The sequence below is a fragment of the Salmo salar genome, chromosome ssa11 (genome assembly GCF_905237065.1).
Source record: "Salmo salar chromosome ssa11, Ssal_v3.1, whole genome shotgun sequence".
NCBI classification, from domain to species: Eukaryota; Metazoa; Chordata; class Actinopteri; order Salmoniformes; family Salmonidae; genus Salmo; species Salmo salar.
In genome coordinates this window covers 19,607,501-19,631,869 of record NC_059452.1, presented here as the reverse complement: position 1 = coordinate 19,631,869, position 24,369 = coordinate 19,607,501, and the positions used below count along the sequence as shown (strand labels likewise).

At 44.3% G+C, this 24,369-nt stretch overlaps 1 protein-coding gene across 1 annotated transcript in view; it reads left to right on the top strand.

Moving 5' to 3' along the window:
- Positions 1–3,426: 3,426 nt before the first annotated feature.
- The window catches only part of zfhx3b (zinc finger homeobox 3b), a 261,030-nt gene continuing 240,087 nt past the window's right edge, over positions 3,427–24,369 (top strand). Inside the window, exons 1-2 of the mRNA XM_045689152.1 lie at positions 3,427–3,948; positions 23,916–23,956. The gene's annotated coding sequence lies outside the window, so the exon portion shown is untranslated. The remainder of the gene's footprint in view (positions 3,949–23,915; positions 23,957–24,369) is intronic.

The window sequence follows — 24,369 nt, the reverse complement described above, 5'->3', positions numbered from 1 at the left end:
GATGAAAGTGACCATTTTAGACCTGTACCTGCCTCCTGTACCTGCCTCCTGTACCTGCCTCCTGTACCTGTCTCCTGTAAGACCCTGTGATCTGTGAACTGAACATGATACAGGCAACATCTTGCTGGCATTATAGTCCTTATAGTGTGCTCTAACATATGGAGTATGTCTAGATTCAACAACAACATCAACAACATGTCACATTCATTTACTCAACATAAAAAATATTAATATCTCCAAATTACCCTCCAAATTTTGTTAACTCTAAGACATTGTTTGGAACAATGTAGTGTACAAATAAATCCCATTTTCAGAGTGGCCTGGTGACTTGCTGAATGTGCAATCCTAAAGGAGGGCTGTGATTGGTTAGTGAATGTAAATTTCTATGTGTAAAATGGGCCATATCATTAAAAGTACCAGAGAGCCCTCTCTGGACATGTGATGTGTTTTAAGAGTATATTGTTACAAACAATATGTCTAAAAATAAGCTAAATAAGAAAGGGTAGTTTTGAGATATTAATATTCTTTACGTTGAATAAATGAATGTGGAAATGTGTATTTCAGAATCTAGACATACTCCATATGTTAGAGCACACCATAAGGACTATAATGCCAGCAAGATGTTGTCTGTATCATGTTCAGTTCACAGATCACAGGGTCTTACAGGAGGCAGGTACAGGAGGCAGGTACAGGTCTAAAAATGTCTAAAATGGCCACTTTCATCATGATTGTCAAAAAAATTATTGTGATACAAATGTAAAATGCATATTAAACATTTTTCCTCCCAAGAAGTTGTGAGAATTGCCAGAACAATCTGAGATCCCAAAAATATTCTCTGCTGCTGCTGGCGTAAAATCGCCCTAAAATGATTGAGATTGGATGGTAATGTCAATGGAGTCATTTTGCAGCTATGTTTAAACCCTAATGGTGCTGCTAGAATGGCCTGGGTCAGCCCTGGCTCCCCATCTCTTCCTCCAGCAGCAGAATGGCCTGGGTCTGCCCTGGCTCCCCATCTCTTCCTCCAGCAGCAGAATGGCCTGGGTCGGCCCTGGCTCCCCATCTCTTCCTCCAGCAGCAGAATGGCCTGGGTCTGCCCTGGCTCCCCATCTCTTCCTCCAGCAGCAGAATGGCCTGGGTCTGCCCTGGCTCCCCATCTCTTCCTCCAGCAGCAGAATGGCCTGGGTCAGCCCTGACTCCCCATCTCTTCCTCCAGCAGCAGAATGGCCTGGGTCGGCCCTGACTCCCCATCTTTTCCTCCAGCAGCAGAATGGCCTGGGTCTGCCCTGGCTCCCCATCTCTTCCTCCAGCAGCAGAATGGCCTGGGTCTGCCCTGGCTCCCCATCTTTTCCTCCAGCAGCAGAATGGCCTGGGTCTGCCCTGGCTCCCCATCTCTTCCTCCAGCAGCAGGCAGCCAGATAGAGGCACATCCTGGATGGGCAGAGTACTAGGGGTGTTAACAGGCTCTATATTAGCTGTTCTTCTAGGGGTGACAGGTGTGACCACAATGATATAAAGAACAGTATTGAACAGTACATTATGTGCCATGGTGTTTGATTATGGGCGGCGTGTGGATGTGGATTTGCACGCCATCTTCATTCCTTCTGTAGTCCACAGTCTTGTCCCATATTCTTGTTATTATTGTTATATTCAACCTGCTTTTTGAACAACTTCGACGTGCCGTGCACAGTATTTTAGTGATGTGATGCAGCCCATATTGATCATGGCTCTGGATTGATAGACAATCTGTATTTGAACTTGAACTTGACTGTGAGTGGCTACCTCCAGTGGTCGTGTAGAGCCTGTTGTGATTGGAGGTTGATGCTGGCCACTGTGTTTCTCTGGTTAAGCCGTCCACTCCACCCTGCTCTCCTCTCACTGTGCTGACAGGGTCTTGGGGGAGCGCTGCGTGGTCACAACTCCTGGCTCTGTGCTGGTCCCTGTGGGGATGCGTGGGCCGGGGGGGTCGTTGGTCAGTGTGGCAGCACCAGCTTACACAGTCATTTTCAGGCTGCCTGCCTCTCTCCGCTTCCCTCCCTGGCTCTCTGAGTCTCTCCCTCAGTCTCTCTGGGTTTTTAATGTGGATGTGGACGCAAACATCGTTTGCTGTCAGACACATACAGAGTTTTTGAACCCCTGCTGAGCTGAGGTTTAGGGTGAAGACCGTGCAGGGAGAAGTATACTGTCTTTAGATCCATTTGATACTGTATTTAAAATGCAGTTCTATAGAATCAGCACTTAGAAATAAGTAGGAGGAAATGACTGTGGGACTAGTAAATTGGCAGTGGTTTGACATATAGTTTCTATGAAGGGAATATTGCATTGTTTTGAAATGTTCCAAAGATGTCCTCAAAAGTGCAGTCGTTAACTGTTGCCATATGGCTAAACTCAACAAGAAACCAAATGTTACAGGAAGTGGGTTAGATAGAGCTGTGTAAGTAATTATGAACAAACAAATATGTAGATCTAGTATTTTTCATTTATTATAATAACGTTTCTTATATTTCACCTAAGCTGTAATATTATCATAAAATAGCAGTTTTTTTCCACTCAGATGCTTGAGACTGAAATACGACAGTGTTCTCTAAATGTAATGCATGTTTTGGTCATGGAGTAATCACAGGCAAACACACACACACACACACACACACACACACACACACACACACACACACACACACACACACACACACACTGAAGTGAATTGAAGTCATTTTGATGAAAAATGAGGGGCAGGCTGATTTGGGACAGCTTGGCGGAGCCGGCAGTGATGCCATTAAGCGGCACCCTGGCTGATAAGGCGAGCAGAGTTATTGAATAAATAAATAAATTAAAATAATATCTTATGTATTCTTTTCACCTCCCTTCAGGCCCCCCATCCCAAATCCTGACCAGTCGGCCCTTCCCCCTAACCCCCAGCCCAGACCCCGCCTCCCCCAAACACCCACATAATTTCCCTGCACCCCTTCACTGCTGATGCAGGCACCGACTGCTGCTCCTGGAACCTTCCCCCTAGCATCCATCCACCAGCATATATATATAAAAAAAATTGAATGCAGCTTTGCAATAAATAATACATTTGACTAATACACATTCAGCAGGAGTCAGTGTTTACCCCCCACGCCCACACATCCAGAGGAGGGAGAAAGACAGAATCCAAGAAAAGAAGGGTTTCCTCCAGAACAGAGAACAGTGACGGCTCGATAATAGGCTAAAACAACTAGCATGAGAGCAAGAGAGTGAGGGAGAGGGAGAGAGAGAGCGAGAGAGAGATAGAGAGAAAGAAAGAGAGAGAGGGAGAGACAGAATGAGAGAGAGCGAGAGAGAGAGAGAGAGAGAGAGAGAGAGAGAGAGAGTGGCAAGCATATTATAACTCATCCATGTGGATCTCCCTAGTAGATTGGGAACAATCCCTTGTTGAAATTGTCTCCTAAACACTTAGAGAGAAGGAGACAGCACGGAGCAGCCTGCCAAGCTCAGTGTGTTCCTGTGTGTGTATTCTCACACTGCCTGCTATCCTAGCCAAGGTAGAGAGACCTCTGAGAGAACGCGTGCATGTGTGTGTGTCTGTACCGGTGCCTGTCTTGCGAGCCAGCCAGCGAGTGAGCGAGAGAACGTGGCGTGTGTGTGGAGGAGAGAGAGAGAGAGGGTATTATGCACTGTGGATGTTGCCTCGTGTTTAACCAGCCTGCCTGCAAGCCCAGGTACTGCCTGCCTGCGCGCCGGCTTCTAAATAAGCAGCACATTCACCGTCCCCTTAAGGACAGGAGGCTAGGCTGCAGAGTGTGAAATCACACTAATAGTCAGTACAGTAGCTAGCGCTGAGCAGGAGCCAGAGCAGGAGTCAGCTCCTACATGACTTACTACTTACTGTAGGTAGAGGACAAGCAGTACCAGAAGAGACAGTGGGGATTGGACGTCAGAGGGAAAATAAAGAGAAAATACAGAAAGGTCAGTAAATTCCTTTTTTATTTTTGCTCTGTGGAATCTATTTTTTCCCTCTTCTTCCACTCTGAGTCCAGTAAGTCTGGAACCTGGGCTGTGACTGCTGCGTTTTGCTGGAGAAAGTATTGATTCTTTACAAGTTTGTGGGAAGTGTGCTACTGTTTGATCCTGCCAGGTGGGAGCAGGTGGAGAAGCTGGATGTGTGGGTCTGGCTGCTGGAGCAGGCCAAGTCATCACTAGTGTATAGACTGTGTGTGCTTGTGTACGTTTGTGCATGTGTGTGTTTACATTTTAGTGAATGGGTGTCTGTGTGTGTGTTTATTTGTATAACATTTTACATTGCATTACATTTTAGTGTAAAGTATCTATATTTGTGTGTGTTATTATCATATTTGTTTGTACTCATATTTTCTGCTTGTATAAGTTGACTGGATCAAACTGTGTGTGTGTGTGTGTGTGTGTGTGTGTGTGTGTGTGTGTGTGTGTGTGTGTGTGTGTGTGTGTGTGTGCGCACACGTGTGTATGGTTGTGATGCTGTCTATATTTTTGGGAGTGAGGGGGAGGCGGAAGGGGGAGGGAAGGGGATCCCCCCATGGTCAGTAGTGAGTGGGCCAGAGAATGGGATCGGGGGAAAGGGGGCCGTGCCGGAAAAATAAAAGCGGTGGCTGTGCTGAAAAGATAAATAAAAGCGCACTTTGCCGCCATTTCATCCTGTATGTGTGTATGTGGTCATTGGGATGCTCCGGCCATTTCATCCTGTATGTGTGTATGTGGTCATTGGTATGCTCCGGCCATTTCATCCTGTATGTGTGTATGTGGTCATTGGTATGCTCCGGCCATTTCATCCTGTATGTGTGTATGTGGTCATTGGTATGCTCCGGCCATTTCATCCTGTGTGTGTGTATGTGGTCATTGGGATGCTCCGGCCATTTCATCCTGTATGTGTGTATGTGGTCATTGGGATGCTCCGGCCATTTCATCCTGTATGTGTGTATGTGGTCATTGGGATGCTCCGGCCATTTCATCCTGTATGTGTGTATGTGGTCATTGGGATGCTCCGGCCATTTCATCCTGTATGTGTGTATGTGGTCATTGGGATGCTCCGGCCATTTCATCCTGTATGTGTGTATGTGGTCATTGGGATGCTCCGGCCATTTCATCCTGTATGTGTGTATGTGGTCATTGGGATGCTCCGGCCAGCACTGATGGACAGACACTCATGACTCCCAAACACGCCAAACACGAGCTGTCTCATGTGGTGACATATTACACACTGAGGGGGTCATTGGACCCGTGACCCGCACACACACAGGTGCAGGAAGCACAGTAACCCACACCGTGGTGCTCGCCACACATACACACCAATCAAAATGGTGTCCGCCATTTCCTCCTCCAATGGCGTTTCATGTACAGTCAGGTCCGCATCATCATTAGATTTTGTAATAGAGCTTTGTGGTGGGAAAAAGTATGTTGTCTTTTACTTCTCACTTTGGTAGTTCATTTTGAAATTATTATTTTTCTGGAAATGTTTTTAAAATGTTGGTTTGATTTTTTTCTGTTTTGAACTATAATTTCAGAAGTATGAATGTGGTTGCGATTTGGAAGGGGGAAACGGCGGGACTTAAGGTATGTGTCAGCACTTAGACACGTTTAGCCACACTCAAAAGAAAATTGGAAAAGCCAGGACTACCAAATTGTCAGCAACACTAAAGACATCAACACAAACATTTCAGCCATCCATCATAGCTGTCGCTCTGTTTCAGTAACAACAGTGATTTATTCCAGGGCTGAAATCCATTTGAGTCCGAACGAGGAAATTAACTCAGTCCAGCAGGAGGACTACAGACACACACACACACACACACACACACACACACACACACACACACACACACACACACACACACACACACACACACACACACACACACACACAATCACACTGAGCACGTTAACACAGGTACTGTAGAGAGCAGGTGTGCCATGTTTCCTCACAGCTATGTTTAAAACCACACATCCCACAATACACCATTGTAAACCTCCCTGCAGGGTCACTAGATACTAAGCAGACCAAGAGTACCCTGCTAGCAGCTAGAAGTTGTGGCAAGGTTGTATGCAAAAAAGCCATAGGACAACCTCGCTCTCACCAAGCTCTAAGAAACATGTGGTTATCAGAATATTATGTGTTGGCTGGGTACACAATATTTACTTCTGTATTTACTTCTATGTACGGTTTTGATTAAATGTAGGTTCATTATTTTTCAAATGCATCATCACATAAGTTAATTGTTTGTACACACATTCACACACAAGCAAATAGAAATGTAATACCAGAAAACTACATCTAAATCCCCCTAATTGTAAATCTTGAAATGCACTGGTTTCAAAACCACAGAGTATGTTGTGCAACTTACCACCATACACAGCATGTTGCAGTTGGGGAAATATTTAGAGGACCAGCACATATTAATACATGTAGTAATATGAAGGCTCAAACTGGCATGTGAGATGAGCTGCTGCTCCTGTTGTGTGTGTGTGTGTGTGTGTGTGTGTGTGTGTGTGTGTGTGTGTGTGTGTGTGTGTGTGTTGCTTGCTGTGATTTAGGTTTGTTTTTTCATATTGTCTCTCTCTCTCTCTCTCTCTCTCTCTCTCTCTCTCTCTCTCTCTCTCTCTCTCTCTCTCTCTCTCTCTCTCTCTCTCTCTCTTGCTTTCTCCTGTTGGCCTGTCTTCAATTGCTGATGTTTTCCCCTTTTGCTTCCCTGTCGTTGTTTGTATCTCAGATCATAACTCAGGTCCCATACTGTGCAGGCAGATTTATCTGAGCGAACACCCCCCCCCCCCCCCTCTCCCCCAGCCCCAACCTTAGCCCTTAAGCCCTCATCCCTGGATTTTCACATGTTTATTTATCATCGTCCATGTATATATTGGTCAAAGGGAGAGTATGAGTATTGGGGTTGTATGTGGGTGTCAGGAGGAGAGGAGAATATGATGTTGTGATTTATGCAGATGTGTGGTGGGGAGCTTTGTGCTGGTGTAACAGTATAGCTTCCGTCCCTCTCCTCGCCCCAACCTGGGCTTGAACCAGGGACCCTCTGCACACATCAACAACTGACACCCCACGAAGCATCGTTACCCATCGCGCCACAAAAGCCACGGCCCTTGCAGAGCAAGGGGAACAACTACTTCAGGTCTCAGAGCGCGCACAACCGCTAACTAACTAGCCATTTCACATCGGTTACACTGGGCACTTAAAGTTTTTGGGTCTGCTGCTATCTGGCCTGCTAATCTGGGGCAGCATCCGTCTGGAGCTAGGCTGGAGCTGGAGGTGGCCTGGCTGTGTGTCTGTCTGGAGGGGAAAGGCTGGCCACAGAAAGCCAGACAGGCCACTCACATTCAACTACAGACCTCTTTTTCCAGCCAGAGAGCCGAGAGCAGGAAGAGATTGTTGTGCCTCAGCTGAATTAGAGAACAGCTGTAGGAAGAGAGGCGTGTGTTTTAGTGTTTGAACATATGAATTGGATGACAATACTGGAAAAATAATGCCTTTGTTGTACATCATCCAAAGGTGAGCTATACTGAATAAAATATAAACGCAACATGCAACAATTTCAACGATTTTTACTGAGTTCATAGTAGGAACTTAGTCATTTGAAATAAATTCAGTAGGCTCTAATCTATGGATGTCACATGACTGGGTAGGGGTGCAGTCATGGATGGGCCTGGGAGGGAAATACTCCTCAGTTTCATCAGCTGTCCTGGTGGCTGGTTTCAGACGATCCCGCAGGTGAAAAATCCGGATGTGGAGGTCCAGGGCTAGCGTGGTTACATTTGGTCTGCAGTGGTGAAGCCGGCTCCAAAACGAAGTTGGAGCCAGCTTATGGTAGAGAAAATAACATTACATTCCCTGGCAACAGCTCTGGTGGACATTCCTGCAGTCAGCATGCCAATTGTACGCTGCCTCAAAACTTGAGTCTTCTGTGGCATTGTGTTGTGTGACAAAACTGCACATTTTAGAGAGGCATTTTATTGTCCCCAGCACAAGGTGCACCTGTGTAATGATCATGCTGTTAAATCAGCTTCTTGATATGCCACACCTGTGAGGTGGATAGATAATCTTGGCAAAGGATAAATGCTCACTAACAGAGATGTAAACAAATTTGTGCAGGCAGAAATGTTGAGAGAAATAAGCTTTTTGTGGGTATGGAACATTTCTGAGATCTTTTATTTCAGCTCATGAAACATGGGACCAATACTTTACATGTTGTGTTTATATTTTTGTTCAGTAATACATTTGCAGTATATTACAATTCTAAATGCATACACAGTGCAAAAGGTCATTATATTATCTCAAAACCTGTATCTGTGAGAAAGATATCAGTAGAATTGTACATCTTGAGTCACTTGCATTGTGCAGTTTGGAATATTATTCATTCAATTGTTTTTCAACATGGGTATTGATTTTTGGATTTAGAATTTTAGGAAATGTTTAATGAAGACCTAAGTCAAGACCTGCTATTGACCATGTTGAATTCAAGCGTTTTGATTTGCGATCTGAATATATATTTCCTGACATGTGATTGGACCAGTTGTAGCGTTGGTTGTCCCATAGGCATCTTTGCTCCCACACAGTGATTGAATAGAGGCTGAGGTCCGGGCCTTACTATGATAATGTGCCAAACTCGGCTCTGCTCCCAAAATCCAGGATTAATGCCTGCTTTAGGGGCTTAGCATGGGCAGCCATTCAGACGTGCATGGGATTGCCGGGGCTGCTACCTTGGTCCCCTGTTATCGCCTGCAGAGGTTGACAGGGCTAGGAGCCACTGGGGGAACTAAGTGTTTCACTTTAGCACCCTGACTGACCGTATCACTCCACACTCCACACTCTGTATCACTCCACGCTTCACACTCTGTATCACTCCACACTACACACCTTCCACAAGCCATGCCACACTACCAACCTGGACATCACCTTTCTGTTTGGGCTGTTACATGGGAAATAAGCAGTTTTTAAAGCCTGATCTTGATGTGGAAGATATGATGTGAGTCATATGACATATAAATACTGATGTTTCTGACAGGTGCAACCATAATCATAATGAACTTTGAATTGCTTCAACAACATTTGTGTTTCTCAAATTACAATTAATTGGATATTTCACAAGGTATGAAATATGTAAGTTATTTGTATTTTATTATCAACAATGTTACATTTTTTTATTATTATCTTGAATATGTTTACAAATTTGTCTACTGTATTATTTATTTTATATTTGCTAAATTAGCTAATTAAATTCTGAATCAAATGTTTGTCCCAGCTTTGAAATGCTTAGCTCATCTAATTCTTTCCAATTAATTAATTTAAGCTCACAACTTATTAATTTTGTGTAGCTGAGCAATTATAAACTGTGATAATTTAAAAATGAAAATGATTTAGTTCATAAAGCAATTAACTGTAGGTATATGAAGTCGTGGTAAATTGAAAAGCGAAACAAAATTATAATTGGAATTATTTGTTGTTCGACACAGCCGTATGTCGATGTATAGGTTGCTTTGGTTTTCTCAATTGACAAGTACACCATCATGTACTTTGTTTTTCCTTAGCCCCAAAATATTCTCGTTCTCTCACACACACACACACACACACACACACACACACACACACACACACACACACACACACACACACACACACACACACACACACACACACACACACACACACACACACACACACACACGCACTCACACAAACACATGCATACACACACATGTAAACACACAACCCACACATACACACTGGAAGGTTGCTATATTGCATTGTACAACTCATATCAAGTTGTTGTGGGTGTGTAACGTCTTAGTCCTGGTCATTTGTGTGATCTCTGTAGTGTCATAAAAATATGTTGTATTGGACTATATAGTAGCAGTAGTACTGAACGTGCAGGTCATATATGTATTGTTGCCAATGTACAACTATTGCAGTATATTTCACCTTATAACTACTGTCATGACTATACTGTGTAAAATAGTCAAGTACAGGATTACTGTGGAGCAGTATCGCTGCAATGATTTGGCAGTGAACCTTTTTGTTTGTGTGTGATATGGTAGACTTGTGTCCCACATGCCTCCGACACACGAGGCAGCTTCGTTGGCTGTGTCGGATGAGTGACACCTGCTCTCGTCCTATGAGACGTCCAGCTCTGTGCTGTCAGCGTCAGCGGAGTGTCTGGGATTGGCTGTTTCCAGACATCAGCATGTCAACAGCCCTGTGGAAACATCTGCATCTTGTGCTTCAGTTCAGACCCACTCCTTTTCTTTTTCCTGCTTTCAAGCAGACATGGGCACATATGCAGCCTTGTTTGAAACACATGACAAATGCAGAAATATTTGACTCTTTATCAACAATCCTGAGCTGTGTATATTCTCTGAGGAGAGCAAGCACACTGCAAAGGCTCCACATGTTATGACATCACAACAGCAGATGAAACAGTGGATGTCTCTGCGGGATTAATTTAATGACATGAATGTTGTTGATTTTTCTGTCTCCTCATGACATCCTTGTTGCTTTATTTGTTGATGTTGTTTTTTCTTTTGCATGTTAGCCAGGATGTTTTTTTGCCTTATTAGTTAAATCTGTAATATCCATCTGAAGGAATAAGACGGGTAATCATGTGGGCCAGCCAGCTCTGAGTCTGCCTCTGCACAGCGTCTATAGTACAGTGTCTGGGCTGGGGTAAATACCTATGGTCATTCCCCATCTTATTACATCTGATTACTGCACTCATGTGGATAATCTCTTTATGCCTTTCTCATGTCTGAGGAACTTTTACACTCTCATGTGTGAACCTTATGGACTGGGGGCTGCAATGTTTCAAATACGCTTCTTTATTCTGTGTGTCACCCCACATCCAGTGGGAGGATTCTAAATAATTGTGGACTTTGTAGGGCCTTCTGAAAGATTTCACAATGTGCAAGAGTTGGGATGATTTGTTATCCCAAAGAAAAAATTAAATATATATTTATGTTAGTATAATCTAGCCTTGACCTCATGTAGATAGGATTTATATTATGTGTGCTACAGATCAGGCCGTATAAACGATGCTGTGAAAACCCACGGTCTATTTAGATTTATCTGGGGTAGGGACGCCTTGTCTTTTGTCCCTGTGCTTACTAGAAAATCTGAATATCCGAGAAGATAAATTTCCATTGAGATTGATGGGCGTAAAGCAGCAAGCTGCGGTGTAGTTTGGTGCAGAGACTGATCTGTGTAAGAGTAATGGCCGCTGGTTTGGCACTGTGTTGATTCCATCTTGGCTGTCCTGCAATCAGCCAGAGGAGGGGAGGGGGGGTACAACCCTTTTATTCCTCAGACCCCCTCCTTTACCACCACTGGAATATAATCCACTGTCTCCTGACCTTCAAATCATGCCGCGCTGCAGTCATTTCAATTGGCCTGGCCAGCATTAGCGTGAAATGTCCTCTAGCCACTCTAACCGGCACATGGAAGATTTCCTCTCTCCCAGCATGGCCTCCCACCTCTTCTTCCATCCTTTCTCTCCCTCTGCCATCATGCCCCCTGAAGTCAGGGTGGAGGGATGGAGAGAGCTTCCTCCTCCTCCTCCTCCTCATGTTGGTAATGATCCTCCACAGGAGATGATGCTGGTCAAAGCAGAGAAGGCCTTCACACCATTTTAGATTCAGCTTTGTTTGTGTTGCATTCTCTTATATGGTTGAAATTATTAAAATCTTATAGGGATTGATACTGTATACTATAATAATAAGTCAATTGTGGGCATTTTGTAATCTAATTATTTTGTGTGTAAAATATTTATCAATCTTTTTTGGGACAAATGGAAATATACATTTACAATATGTCAATTGTAGTATTGAACTTATCTTGCCGGTGTATGCTTTTGTGTCACATGCAGGATTTTAGTGTTAACCCACTAAAGGGCCTGGTATTAGTATGAATCCAAAGAGAGCCCATGGTGTAGCCAGTGTGGTGTAGTGGATCAGTACCTGTACTGAGCTTATTCTCATGTTAGTGATGGAGTGATGCGTCAAAAAGACTGAGGCAGGGCAATCACTAACTCACATGCCAAGGCCCAGCCTGTGTTATGTTGGTTGTAGACAGATATTTTATCAATAATTGAGAAAACCATATTTGATATTATCTGAATATAAAAAATATATCAGAGCACAAGCAGCATTCATGGCTGTCTTTAGAAGCTGAGTGAGAGATGTGTGTCATGCGTACACAAGCCTCCAAAGAGACGCTTTATTCTGAGGGGTCAAGGAAGCCTCTAAATGTTTGGTATGTCTTAGTTCAGCATAGCTAGAGACATAGCTTATTTCAAAGAAGTCATGGAAAATATGTATTTTCATCCAGAATGCATTGTTCATTTACATGGAAAATTATAGAAATGTTTGCAGTGCAACAACTTTTCAACATGATGTCTATCATCAGCATTTCTCATAAATTACTCTTAACTCCATATTCATAACCCCTGATGAATATGTTATGCCCTAGAATTCATCTTATGATCTACTATGAAACATCTCTTAACCCTTTTGTATGCTCCTGCCTGCATCTGAAGGAGGTTGTAGAGGTATGGATTTCAAGTCCCTACTTCCTGCTTCTGTGTTGATTGGTTGACGTCAAGAGCAGGTGTGGGAGGCTGTGTGAGTCAGTGTGACGTGTCAACATGTAATGGACGTGTCATGGCTGTGACACTATGCTGACTGAGAGAAAGAGGAGTGACGTGTTTGTGAGTAATGTGAGAGATGTTTCCTCTGGTCCTAGAGATGTTTCCAGTGCCGTCCTCATCTGAAACCTTCTATAGCAGGTCCATGTCCCCTTCCTTCTGCCCTCCGGTTGTTATTACATACAGTATACTGTATGTATGATTAATGATCCCAATGGGAGTGTCCATAACACTATAGCCTAGGGCTGGAATTGAAATGCATGCAGGGGATGTAGAGCATTCTGCTATTATTGCTCAATAAACTTAGCAGCCATTACATTTGTTTTGCCTTTGTTGAGAATAAAACAGAGAGGGCTATGAGGTTTCAAATCAACAACTGGGCCACTCTAAGAGATGGACTTATTGGAATTGCATTAAGTTGATTAGAGCCAGAAATGAATCCCATTTACCACAGAGCAGTGTTAAACACACTGTTTCTCCCAGCAATGGCAGAGCATTGACAGTCAGTCAGCATCAATTCAACTCTGTGATGTGTATATCCTCATCCTGAGAGGTCTGGCTTTGTTCTCTTCTAATAAAGACCATCTGGGTCTGTCTGTGGCAGCAATGTTTCATTTCCTCATTTTCCAGAGAGTAATGCACAGTGCTTATCATACTACTGGAGAGCACTGAGACAACACAACACAGCTCTCATATCTGATACCAACATGAACCTGGCTACCCCAGTCCTCATATCACCGCTCTGTGAACCAGCAGTAAGGTGTTGTTGTGTTTTAGTCAGAGAATATGTCCAGCTGGACTGAACCAGGGCCGTTACATTGTGACCCCCTCTCCTCATTTACATATGGGATACATAGGGGATATGGAGGTTCAGACGTGGCTTATTGTGGTCCGTCACACATGAAAAACACACATCTACTATTGTTGTCAGAAAGGTTATTGTGTACAGTCTTGAGCTGAGAAAAACACGGAGGTATATCTGGAGGCAATAGTGTGTCTTCATATGTGAGTGTGTGTCCGTTTCCTGGTAGTAGTGAAAGGGTGTGTGAATGGGGGGGTTGTGAGGGGGCCAAGCTGTCCCCGGCTGGCTGTCCATTTATTGTATCCTCAGCCCAGCCCCCTGTCTAATTAATGTGAGCCACACTCATATACGTTATTGCACCCGGGGTCTGTCACTCATTAATCATGTGACCTTCTGTGGCGCGGTTAATGACCTTGGTGGAGTAGATCAGCTGGATATGGCTGGAGCCACGGAATTCAATTGTTTCTGGAAGTGGCTACGGTCACGCCAGGCAATTTAAACGGCGGCCCCACTCGGGGTCCTTCTCCTGGGCCAGCGCCACCTCTGCCTGTGTGCCTGCGCTTGGCTAGGGGTCCTTACAGGCCAGCAGGCCGAGCCACTGCGAGACAAAGCAGAGAGGGGACACAGGATGAAGATCAGCAGGGGATAAGAGCAATCTGCAACTCAAATTCTCTCATCCTGGTCCTGTTTGGGCTGTCTCCTCTGTAAGTACTGGATCTTTCTCTGCATATCTCCCCCCTCTGTGATGATCTCCCTCTTCCCCTTCCTGTCAAATTCTACTTTCTCTAGAAATTCTCAAATAATCAATAGAGATAGCCGCGATCTAAACTTGGAGGCTGCAAACGAGGCATAGAGGCAGAGAAGTAAGATTAGTAACACACGGTTAAATGTCAGAATTCTCGTTAATGTTGCCACCCACTCTTTGTAGCAAGTTTTGCCAGTTAGCTGGTTTTGGCAACTTTTTTTGTCTAATCGCCATATAATGAATCATTGTGATAATAATCCTGACTCTATAGGTGTGCAAAGTTTAAATAAAAATGGTGTCAAGGCTGCCGCCTCCTTCTCGCAAACGTAGCATTAAAATGTTGGCTTTCTTCTCGGTGACATTAAAATGGAGGGATTTTGTTTATCCGTGCCTTTGTTTATTTAACATTTTGCTCAGCGGGGGGAGTTTCAGATAGCTTGTTTTCAAGACAGTCCCTGCAGACAGCGAGCAAACACTCCATAGTGTCATCAAACAGAACAATCCTCAACTTTCCCCCTCTGCAGTTCTCCACAGCGCACACACAAATGTGCCAGAGAGGAGGAACACCATCATGGAATTTGATTGAAAATTATTGTCAGAATTTTTGTGAGTCTGTACTGTAATAATATGCAGGCAGGTTTTTTTTATTTTTTAGATTCATACACTTAAGTGTAGCCCTTCACAGAGGAACCACATTGATGGATGAAAACATTGCATTTTCATGTGGCAAACTTTGGTGTGTACTGTGTCATTAATGAATGCACTGATGTGTGAAGGGATTCTAGATTCTTTATCTTTAAGATGGCATCAACAGCCAGTTAGGCATATTCTGAAACCTGAAAAATAAAGGATGAGATAAAAACGGTCTTTTTGAATGGAGAAGTGAGTTCACTCCTGTATGAAATGAGTTCTGAATTGAGCTCATTCCATATTTACGTCTCCCATTCTCTTTGGATAAATGTAAACTACACTATAGCGGATCTGTGCAGTGCTGTGGTGGGATAGTGTTGACTGACTAGGCTTCTGCACTCATGTCAGTTTTCACTTTTGTTGTTATTGCACGCAAAGACACACTATTGCATGGAACGCAAGGGAGTCTATAGCACATTGTGTGTTAGTTATTCTGGAAAATCTATGCTTTTTGATATAATATAACAAATATTACCAAACAATCCGACCTGAGTGTGTTTACTCCAGACCAAGGTCAAGTTGATAGACAGAGTGTGTCAGGTTCAATGTCAACATAAAGAACGCCAGAGCTGGGGTGTGGGGGGAGGTGAATGGGGGCTGGGGCTAGGGGGGCTGGGGGTTGGGTGGAGAGGCTTGGGATGGAGCCTCCCTCCCTACCATGCCTCATTAAAGCACATTCTGTTTAACTGTCTGGCTCAACCAAACACACAGACATACCTACCATTATCTTTTTCCTTCCAATCTTTCACCCTCTCCCTTCAGTCCTTCTATCACCTCTGTCTCTCCTTCCTCCATCTTTCTCCCTCTCTCGCAAGTGCAGGCTTGATTAATATTTTCCGCTGTTCTGTAACCATGGCAATGAGGTCACTGCATATGATACTTAATTGAATCTTTCCAGTGCTTTTGTGTTCATCTCCTGGTCCGGACAATAAACATCTTCTGCTGATGACTCCAACCCCCTTCCTTCCCTCGCTCCACTCCCCTCCATCTTTCTTTCTTTCTCTTCATTTTGTCCCTTATGAATGTATTCATTTTTTCCGTCCCTCCCCTGCTTCCACCTCAGTATTCCCTCTCCCTCTCTTTCTCCTCGTGTATTTCTGACCCAATCTTCCTTGTCCTTTCTCCGCATGGCATTCTTTTATTTTTTACTCATTGTTTTCTCTCGTGTCTTGTCCTTCGCTGTGGAGCAATTTTTGCTTTATTATTATCTTATCTAGCCCAGCTCTATCCTGGCTGGTTTTGTTTCTCCTTGTCAAATGAACCTGCTGGGATTGAAATTCGAGGACTCAGAGCTGTTTAATGCATGTAATAATGCACATTGCCACTGCCCTTGTCCTCCTCCCTCTCCATCCCTTTCTCTCTCTGCCCCCACCCCTCTTTCTCTCTCTGTCTCCATGTCTCTCTCTCTCCTGCCTGGACACCCTTTCTCCACCTTTACCCCTCTCTCACACCCTGCTGCATTTGCATACTCAAATCAGTCTCAGGCGCAATCGTTAAATTGAATTGAAAAGACTGAGGATTCAAGTGATGAAACAAAGCGCCTGGCATCCCAGGGAACCATTGATACACAAAGTGAGCCAGTGACATGAGGCGCTCTCCGAGCAGGTGTTCTGATTAATGCCCCGCAAATTGGGGTCCTCTAAAATCCGGGCACAAGTGGAGAGACACGCGTCTTTCCTCTCCACACAGCACACAGACAGACCAACACGCGAACACACACGCTGGCTCAGCCTTTGTTCACGCAGGCATGGCAGCTAATCCATGACAAGAGGGTGTACAGATTCAAAATACAAACACTGGAGTGGATAAAACTGGAAAGAGGAGGTAGGAGGGGGAGAGAGGGGGAGGGGGGAGAGAGGGGAGGAGGGGGAGAAGGGGGAGAAGGGGGGGTGAGAGAGGTGGGAGGAGGGGGAGAAAGGGGGTGTACCGTGTCTGGATATATAAAATAATAAACAATATTCTAAACAATATGGATGTCATGAATTTGAAACCTACTGTTTTATTCACATTTTTGATTGCCACCTTGCCCCGGTTTTATTTTCTATGCATTTCTTTGATATAGGTTTTTATATGGCCGAGTGTGTGTAGAGAATATAGATAAAGATGACATGTTGCATCACTCTTATTTCACTTGCGTATATCACTCAGGACAAATGAAGCCCAACCACAAGGTGCAGAGCTCTGATGGCTGGGCCGCTTTACAGGAAGTCAACAACATATTATTCAACCTAAAAAAGTATCTTTACAGATCAACTTGACAGGTCATTTTCCTGAATGAAGTTTCCATAGTGAGGTCCCTCCGTCAACTCTAATAACGGCACTAGGTGAGGACGGAGCCTCAGAAGTATCTATAGAGCCAAAGAAAATAGAGAGAGAGAAACAAATAAAACTCAACATCAGATTTGGCACCATAAAATAACCATTAGCAGGTACCTACAGTCTGAAGTGACAGTCTATCAATAATGTCACTCTGAAAATGGGACAGGTTTGTTGCTGCCTCTAAATCAATGGGGACTCAATATAGCTGAAAAGCAGGCAGGTATAGGAAATGCATTAAGGCTGGACGTTGATGGGAGTGGTGTGAGCGCTGGGACACCCAGTGGCTCAGAGGGACATCGTTCAGGAACAGTGCCCAGCTCAGAGACATCACGAGCAGGGTCACCACATGGAGAGACCTGCCTGGGCTGGAGCTGAGTCCTGCAGGCTACACTTCACCTAACGACTGCAGTTGTATGGTATTCTTGTCATATATCTAAATGTATTCAATTGCCCATCAAATATTGATGATAAGAAATGCATGCTCTTAGCTCAAAGCCTAGGCACGTCAAAACACATAATGCAGAGTATTTGATAAAAACCTGGTGAATTTGTGTATGTAGAATTCGCTGTTTACATTCGTAGTAGGGCTTTACACAGCAAAAATAAACAAGGTTTTAATATATAAATATTCTTATTTTTGTACAATATTCTAAATGTTTATGCATATCAAAATGCACGATCACTATGCTTATATGTGTGAAAACCTTTGTCAAAATGCACACTCTTAAGTTATGTTATGAACTGGATTCATCTGTGTTTATTTAAAATACAGCATTAACTAATCCTGACATTATGCCCCCTGACACGTCCTTCAACCCCCCCCGCCCCGCCCCCGCCCCCCCAAAACAAACACACACGTGCCTGCGTACACACACACACAAAAACCCATGCACTCCTCCCAGACGACATATTTGCATAAAATCTGACTAGGCGTTGTATGTGAATGGGGTCTGTTCATGAATGGGCCAGGCAGACATTGGCTGGCAGCTTTGAAAGACGACTAAGGAGCACGTGCCTTTTCTGCTGGCGTGTTTAAAGTGGCAGCACTTGTGTGTGTGGAGCCTACAGGATACCGTCGTCTGCTCCCCCTCCGCCTTCTCTGTACCGCGTGCTGGCGTAACAGGCAGGCGTGGCAGCAACAAGTGTCTGCACATTTCCACGCTTGCCAGCCCCTCACTTGGCAGCCAGCCTGCCCATCTGCCTGCCCCCTTATGTAGATAAAGAGCCAATTGTGCCAGGGGAGTGCGTTGGGGGGTGGGCGGCGAGATGGAGCAGGAGGAGGGGGGAGATGATTTGCATAGCGTTGCTACGGGGACACCCCTCTGATGTTAAACCGTAAAGCAGCAATTAAGGGTCATTAGTCCTTTTGTTTTGTGTTCCAGTGTGCGGCGCTTTTCGCCCCAGACTGCACTGGGGCTGCCTGTGGGAATGTCAGCGCTACATGTGTCTACACGCCATACCCCCTCCTCCTCCTCCTCCACGCCGCTTCTCTGCTACTCAAGCTGCTTCCTCCTCCTCTTGTATACAAACCCCCATGGCCGGGTGGGTGGGCACGCTGCTGGCACAGGCCTGGCACAGATGATGATGCCACTTTGGCAAGTGGCCCACCGTATGTCGACTAGCTGGTGACAATACAGGGACAGGAAGCACCAGTGTGTTAGCACAGCCTCTTCTGGCACGACGTAGCTCTTCTGAGATGGCTCTATTACTGTAGTTAGCCCTATTAGTTTACCCTATTAGTTTACCCTATTACACTATTACTATATAATTATTACACACCAATAGTTATACTATTACTATAGAACTATTACACACTAATAGTTATACTATTACTATGCTGAGTGTAGCATCATTTACTATACTATGACTTACATTCTTGAGCCTACTGACAAACTAATATTTCTTTACCTTGTTTTCTTAGGGTCATGATTTAGGGTATTTATATTTTTTATATATACACTACCGTTCAAAAGTTTGGGGTCACTTAGAAATGTCCTTGTTTTTGAAAGAAAAGCACATTTTTTGTCCATTAAAATAATATCAAATTGATCATAAATACAGTGTAGACATTGTTAATGTTGTAAATGATTATTGTAGCTGTAAACAGCTGATTTTTAATGGAATATCTACATAGGCCTACAGAGGCCCATTATCAGCAACCATCACTCCTGTGTTCCAATGGCACATTGTGTTAGCTAATCCAAGTTTATCATTTCAAAAGGCTAATTGATCATTAGAAAACCATTTTGCAAATATGTTAGCACAGCTGAAAACTGTTGTGCTAATTAAAGAAGCAATTAAACTGTCCTTCTTTAGACTAGTTGAGTATCTGGAGCATCAGCATTTGTGGGTTCAATTACAGGCTCAAAATGGCCAGAAACAAAGAACTTTCTTCTGAAACTCATCAGTTTATTCTTGTTCTGAGAAATGAAGGCTGTTCCATGCGAGAAATTGCCAAGAAACTTAAGATCTGGTACAACGATGTGTACAACTCCCTTCACAGAACAGCGCAAACTGGCTCTAACCAGACTAGAAAGAGGAGTGGGAGGCCCCGGTGCACAACTGAGCAAGAGGACAAGTACATTATAGTGTCTAATTTGAGAAACAGACACCTCACAAGTCCTCAACTGGCAGCTTCATTAAATAGTACCCGCAAAACACCAGTCTGAACGTCAACAGTGAAGAGGCGACTCCACGATGCTGGCCTTCTAGGCAGAGTTGCAAAGAAAAAGACACATCTCAGACTGGCCAATAAAAATAAAAGATTAAGATGGGCAAAAGAACACAGACACTGGACAGAGGAACTCAGCATAGAAGGCCAGCATCCCGGAGTTGCCTCTTCACTGTTGATACTCAACTAGCCTAAAGAAGGCCAGTTTTATTGCTTCTTTAATCAGAACAACAGTTTTCAGCTGTTCTAACATAATTGCGAAAGGGTTTTCTAATGATCAATTACACTTTTAAAATGATAAACTTGGATTAGCTAACACAGTGTGCCATTGGAACACAGGAGTGATGGTTGCTGATAATGGGCTTCTGTAAGCCTATTTAGATATTCCATAAAAAATCCTCAGTTTCCAGCTACAATAATCATTTACAACATTAACAATGTCTACACTGTATTTCTGATCAATTTGATGTTATTTTAATGGACAAAGAATGTGCTTTTCTTTAAAAAACAAGGATATTTCTAAGTGACCCCAAACTTTTGAACGGTACTGTATATTTTTTTATACTTTTTCTCCCAAATTTCGTGGTACCCAATTGGTAGTTACAGTCTTGTCTCATCGCTGGACTCGGGAGAGGCGAAGTTCGAGAGCCGTGCGTCCTCCAAAGCACAACCCATCCAAACCACACTGCTTGGATGCCCACTTAACCCAGAAGCCAGCCGCACCAATGTGTTGGAGGAAACACCGTACACCTGGCGACCGTGTCAGCGTGTACTGTGCCCGGCCCACCACAGGAGTCGCTAGAGCGCGATGAGACAAGGACATCCCTGCCGGCCAAACCCTCCCCTAACCCAGACAACACTGGGCCAATTGCGCGCTGCCCCATGGGTCTCCCGGTCGCGGCCGGCTGCACCTGAGCCTGGACTTGAACCCAGATTCTCTAGTGGCACAGCTAGACCAGCTAGACCTGCACCACTCAGGAGGCCCGATTTAGGATATTTTTGTACAAACAAATTAAACTTAGATCTTGTATTTATGTATCGTAGTTCACTCAGTACATTTTTTGCATCTAATGAATGGCGAGGGCCTCTCCAACTGAAAGGGTTTTATTGTAATTAAGTGGCACACTGTGGGTGAGACACTTTGGTACCAATATGACTCATTCTAGCCCTGCCATTCTCTCCCTGGTTCTCACAGCAGCACCACTGAATGCTACACTACATAGCCAAAAGTATGTGGACACCCCTTCAGATTAGTGGATTCAGCTATTTCAGCTACACCCGTTGCTGACAGGTGTATAAAATCGAGCACACTGCCATGCAATCTCCATAGAGAAACATTGGCAGTAGAATGGCCTTATTGAAGAGCTCAGTGACTTTCAACAAGTCAGTTCGTCAAATTTCTGCCCTGCTAGATCTGCCCCGGTCAACTGTAAGTGCTGTTATTGTGAAGTGGAAATGTCTAGGAGAAACAATGGCTCAGCCGTGAAGTGGTAGGCCACACAAGCTCACAGGACGAGACTGCAGAGCGCTGAAGCGTGTAGCGCGTAAAAAAAGTCTGTGTTCGGTTGCAACACTTACTACCAAGTTCCAAACTACCTCTGGAAACAGCGTCAGCACAAGAACTGTTCGTTGGGAGCTTCATGAAATGGGTTGCCATGGCCGAGCAGCCGAACACAAGCCTAAGATCACCATGCGCAATGCCAAGTGTCAGCTGGAGAGGTGTAAAGCTTGCCGCCATTGGACTCTGGAGCATTGGAAACTCGTTCTCTGGAGGGATGAATCACGCTTCACCTTCTGGTAGTCCGAGACGAATCTGGGATTGGCGGATGTCAGGAGAATGCTACCTGACCGAATGCATAGTGCCAACTGTAAAGTTTGGTGGAGTAGGAATAATGGTCTGGGGCTGTTTTTCATGGTTCGTGCTAAGCCCCTTAGTTTCAGTGAAGGGAAATCTTAACGCTACTTCATACAGTGACATTCTAGACGATTCTGTGCTTCCAACTTTGAGAGTTTGGGGAAGCTCCTTTCCTGTTTCAGGATGACAATGCCCCCATGCACAGAGCGAGGTCCATACAGAAATGGTTTGTCGAGATCGGTGTGGAAGAACTTGACTGGCCTGCACAGAGTCCTGACCTCAACCCCATCAAACACCTTTGGGATGAATTGGAACGCCGACTGCGAGCCAGGCCTAATCACCCAATATCAGTGCCCGACCTCACTAATGCTCTTGTGGCTGAATGGGAGCAAGTCCCCACAGCAATGTTCCATCATCTAGTGGAAAGCCTTACCAGAAGAGTGGAGGCTGTTATAGCAGCAAAAATTTCATGCCCATGATTTTGGAATGAGATGTTTGACGAGCAGGTGTCCACATTCTTTTGGCCATGTAGTGTATGTACATCTATCTAGATGCTGACTGCACACCACCTCTATCAGCGAGGGGAAAATACTACCCCTTTCCACAACAAAAGCAAATTTGTCCAAAATATCTCTCACGAAAATATCTCTCATAATGTGGTAGCTATGTAACTTATAAGAATCAGGTGCTTTGGAGCAGCTATCTTGATAGTCTCCCAGGACCATAGTGAGTAGCATGGGGCAGTCAAAAACACAACAGCGTCACCTCAAGGTCAGAGAAACACCTCAAAGGAAAGCAGAGATATATTCCCCTTTCTCAGTTCATATTTGTACAAGTAATTTATCTCAACTAACTCACTTGTCTCTGTCTGGTGTACAATACGTCTAAATGTCCATAGCTTCAGAGGAAAAGCATCAGAAAGCATCTAGACAGGTCAGGTGTGGTATGGAGCGTGTGTGTGTGTCTCCTGGTGTGGTGGCGAGACCCTCGTCAGCTCAGCTCAGCTCAGCTCAGCTCAGCTCAGCTCAGCTCAGCTCAGCTCAGCTCAGTCTGTATAGAAAAACACTTACTGCTAATGCAAATAGCAGGGCAGCATAAATCAGGGGCCACACGCGGCCGGGAGAATATCGTGTAATAGTTATTGCGAAATGAAGTAGCATTGGGATCAATATCCCACTATATCTCACTCTGGTGTAATGGTGCAGGGGGAAGCTGGAGGCCAGAGAAGACAGCAGTCCAGGTCTCTCCATCCCTCCACTGGGCTTATAAATCTGCCTGAACTGCAGCCTGCTACTCTGCTACCCCCTTATTAAAACGCATACTGAATCAGCAGCGCCCCAAAACCAGAATGTAATCCACTGACCTGGAGACAGCCGTAACACAGAGGCATGGCTCCCCTTGTCTTGTGGCAGGGCATGGGTCAGGGATTGACTGGCCGGAAGAGGCCCGGCTCTCACTAGGAATGAAAGGAATAGTGTTTAAAAAAATGTGTTGTTAATTTCAATGTTTGGTGGTAAAATATTTAGATGCCACAGCAGTGGAGTCAGAATGGTTATGTACAGGTACAGTCTCTGTGGTCTGTATAGTTCATTTCCTGAAAGGCTGCTGATTAGATGTTCTTTCATTTTTTCAACTAGGAAAATTCAAGTGTATGAGGTTAAATATATTGAATTGAACATTCGGGCACTCTGTGTCAGCCCGCCATATGTGCGATATGAAAATGATGTGAAAATCAAAGGCAGGAGGAGGGATATTATTAAACATTCACTGCTGAGGTTCTCCCCTCCTTTTGTAAAATGTTTTTTTATGAATATCATGTCTACAAGGTTTCCTTTTCTAGCCTCTGGGTTGAAATGAAACCCACTAACAAACAGCAGAAACACTTAGCTAGCAGACATGTACGTACATGAAGAATGTGGTCCTAATGCCTGCCTCTCATTTGCTAGCTCATGTAGCCCAGGCCCATTCTTACACAAGGCCCTGTTCTGTGATAAGTGTGGCCTTATTGCTCAGTAAGAAGAACGTTTACAAAAGAATGCGAATTGGAAAGCTGAGGATTCAAAATGACAATTGTGTCTTGTTGTTTTCTTCGAGGACAGTGATTGAAATGGATGAAATCAAATTGGATTTCATATTCGATTGACAGTTGAGGATAATGATTATCTATCTCCTCTTGTGCTTTTCAGGTCTGTGAAGAAGGTTCCTGGTAACGCCGCGGCAACAATCGGTAAGTGTGTCTTCACAAATTCATGTGTTTTTTTCATCTTCAGTGTGAATTTCACTGTGAGCTCTTCAAAAACCTCCATCTTTGTCTTCTGATTTATTATTAAAAAAATGTAACCTTGCTCATTGCATTTAGTTAGAAAACTCCACTATGAGGCGGAGAGGACAGTTGGTTTGGTGGAGAGTGTCCTTTCATGACAGTGGACGTGCAGAAAGCCATTACAGTATTGATCTGGAGACTGTGTCCACCTGCCGTATGCCATTCCAGCACTCTGTCACTCACACAACACTAGGGATAAAAAATGGAGAGCCACCTCTCTCAAAATGTGACTTTAGTGAGGACAACTTCCAGGTAAAAATCACAGACGCTGACCATGAAATCTTCTGTCACGCCAATGCATCCGGGGTGTGGAATTA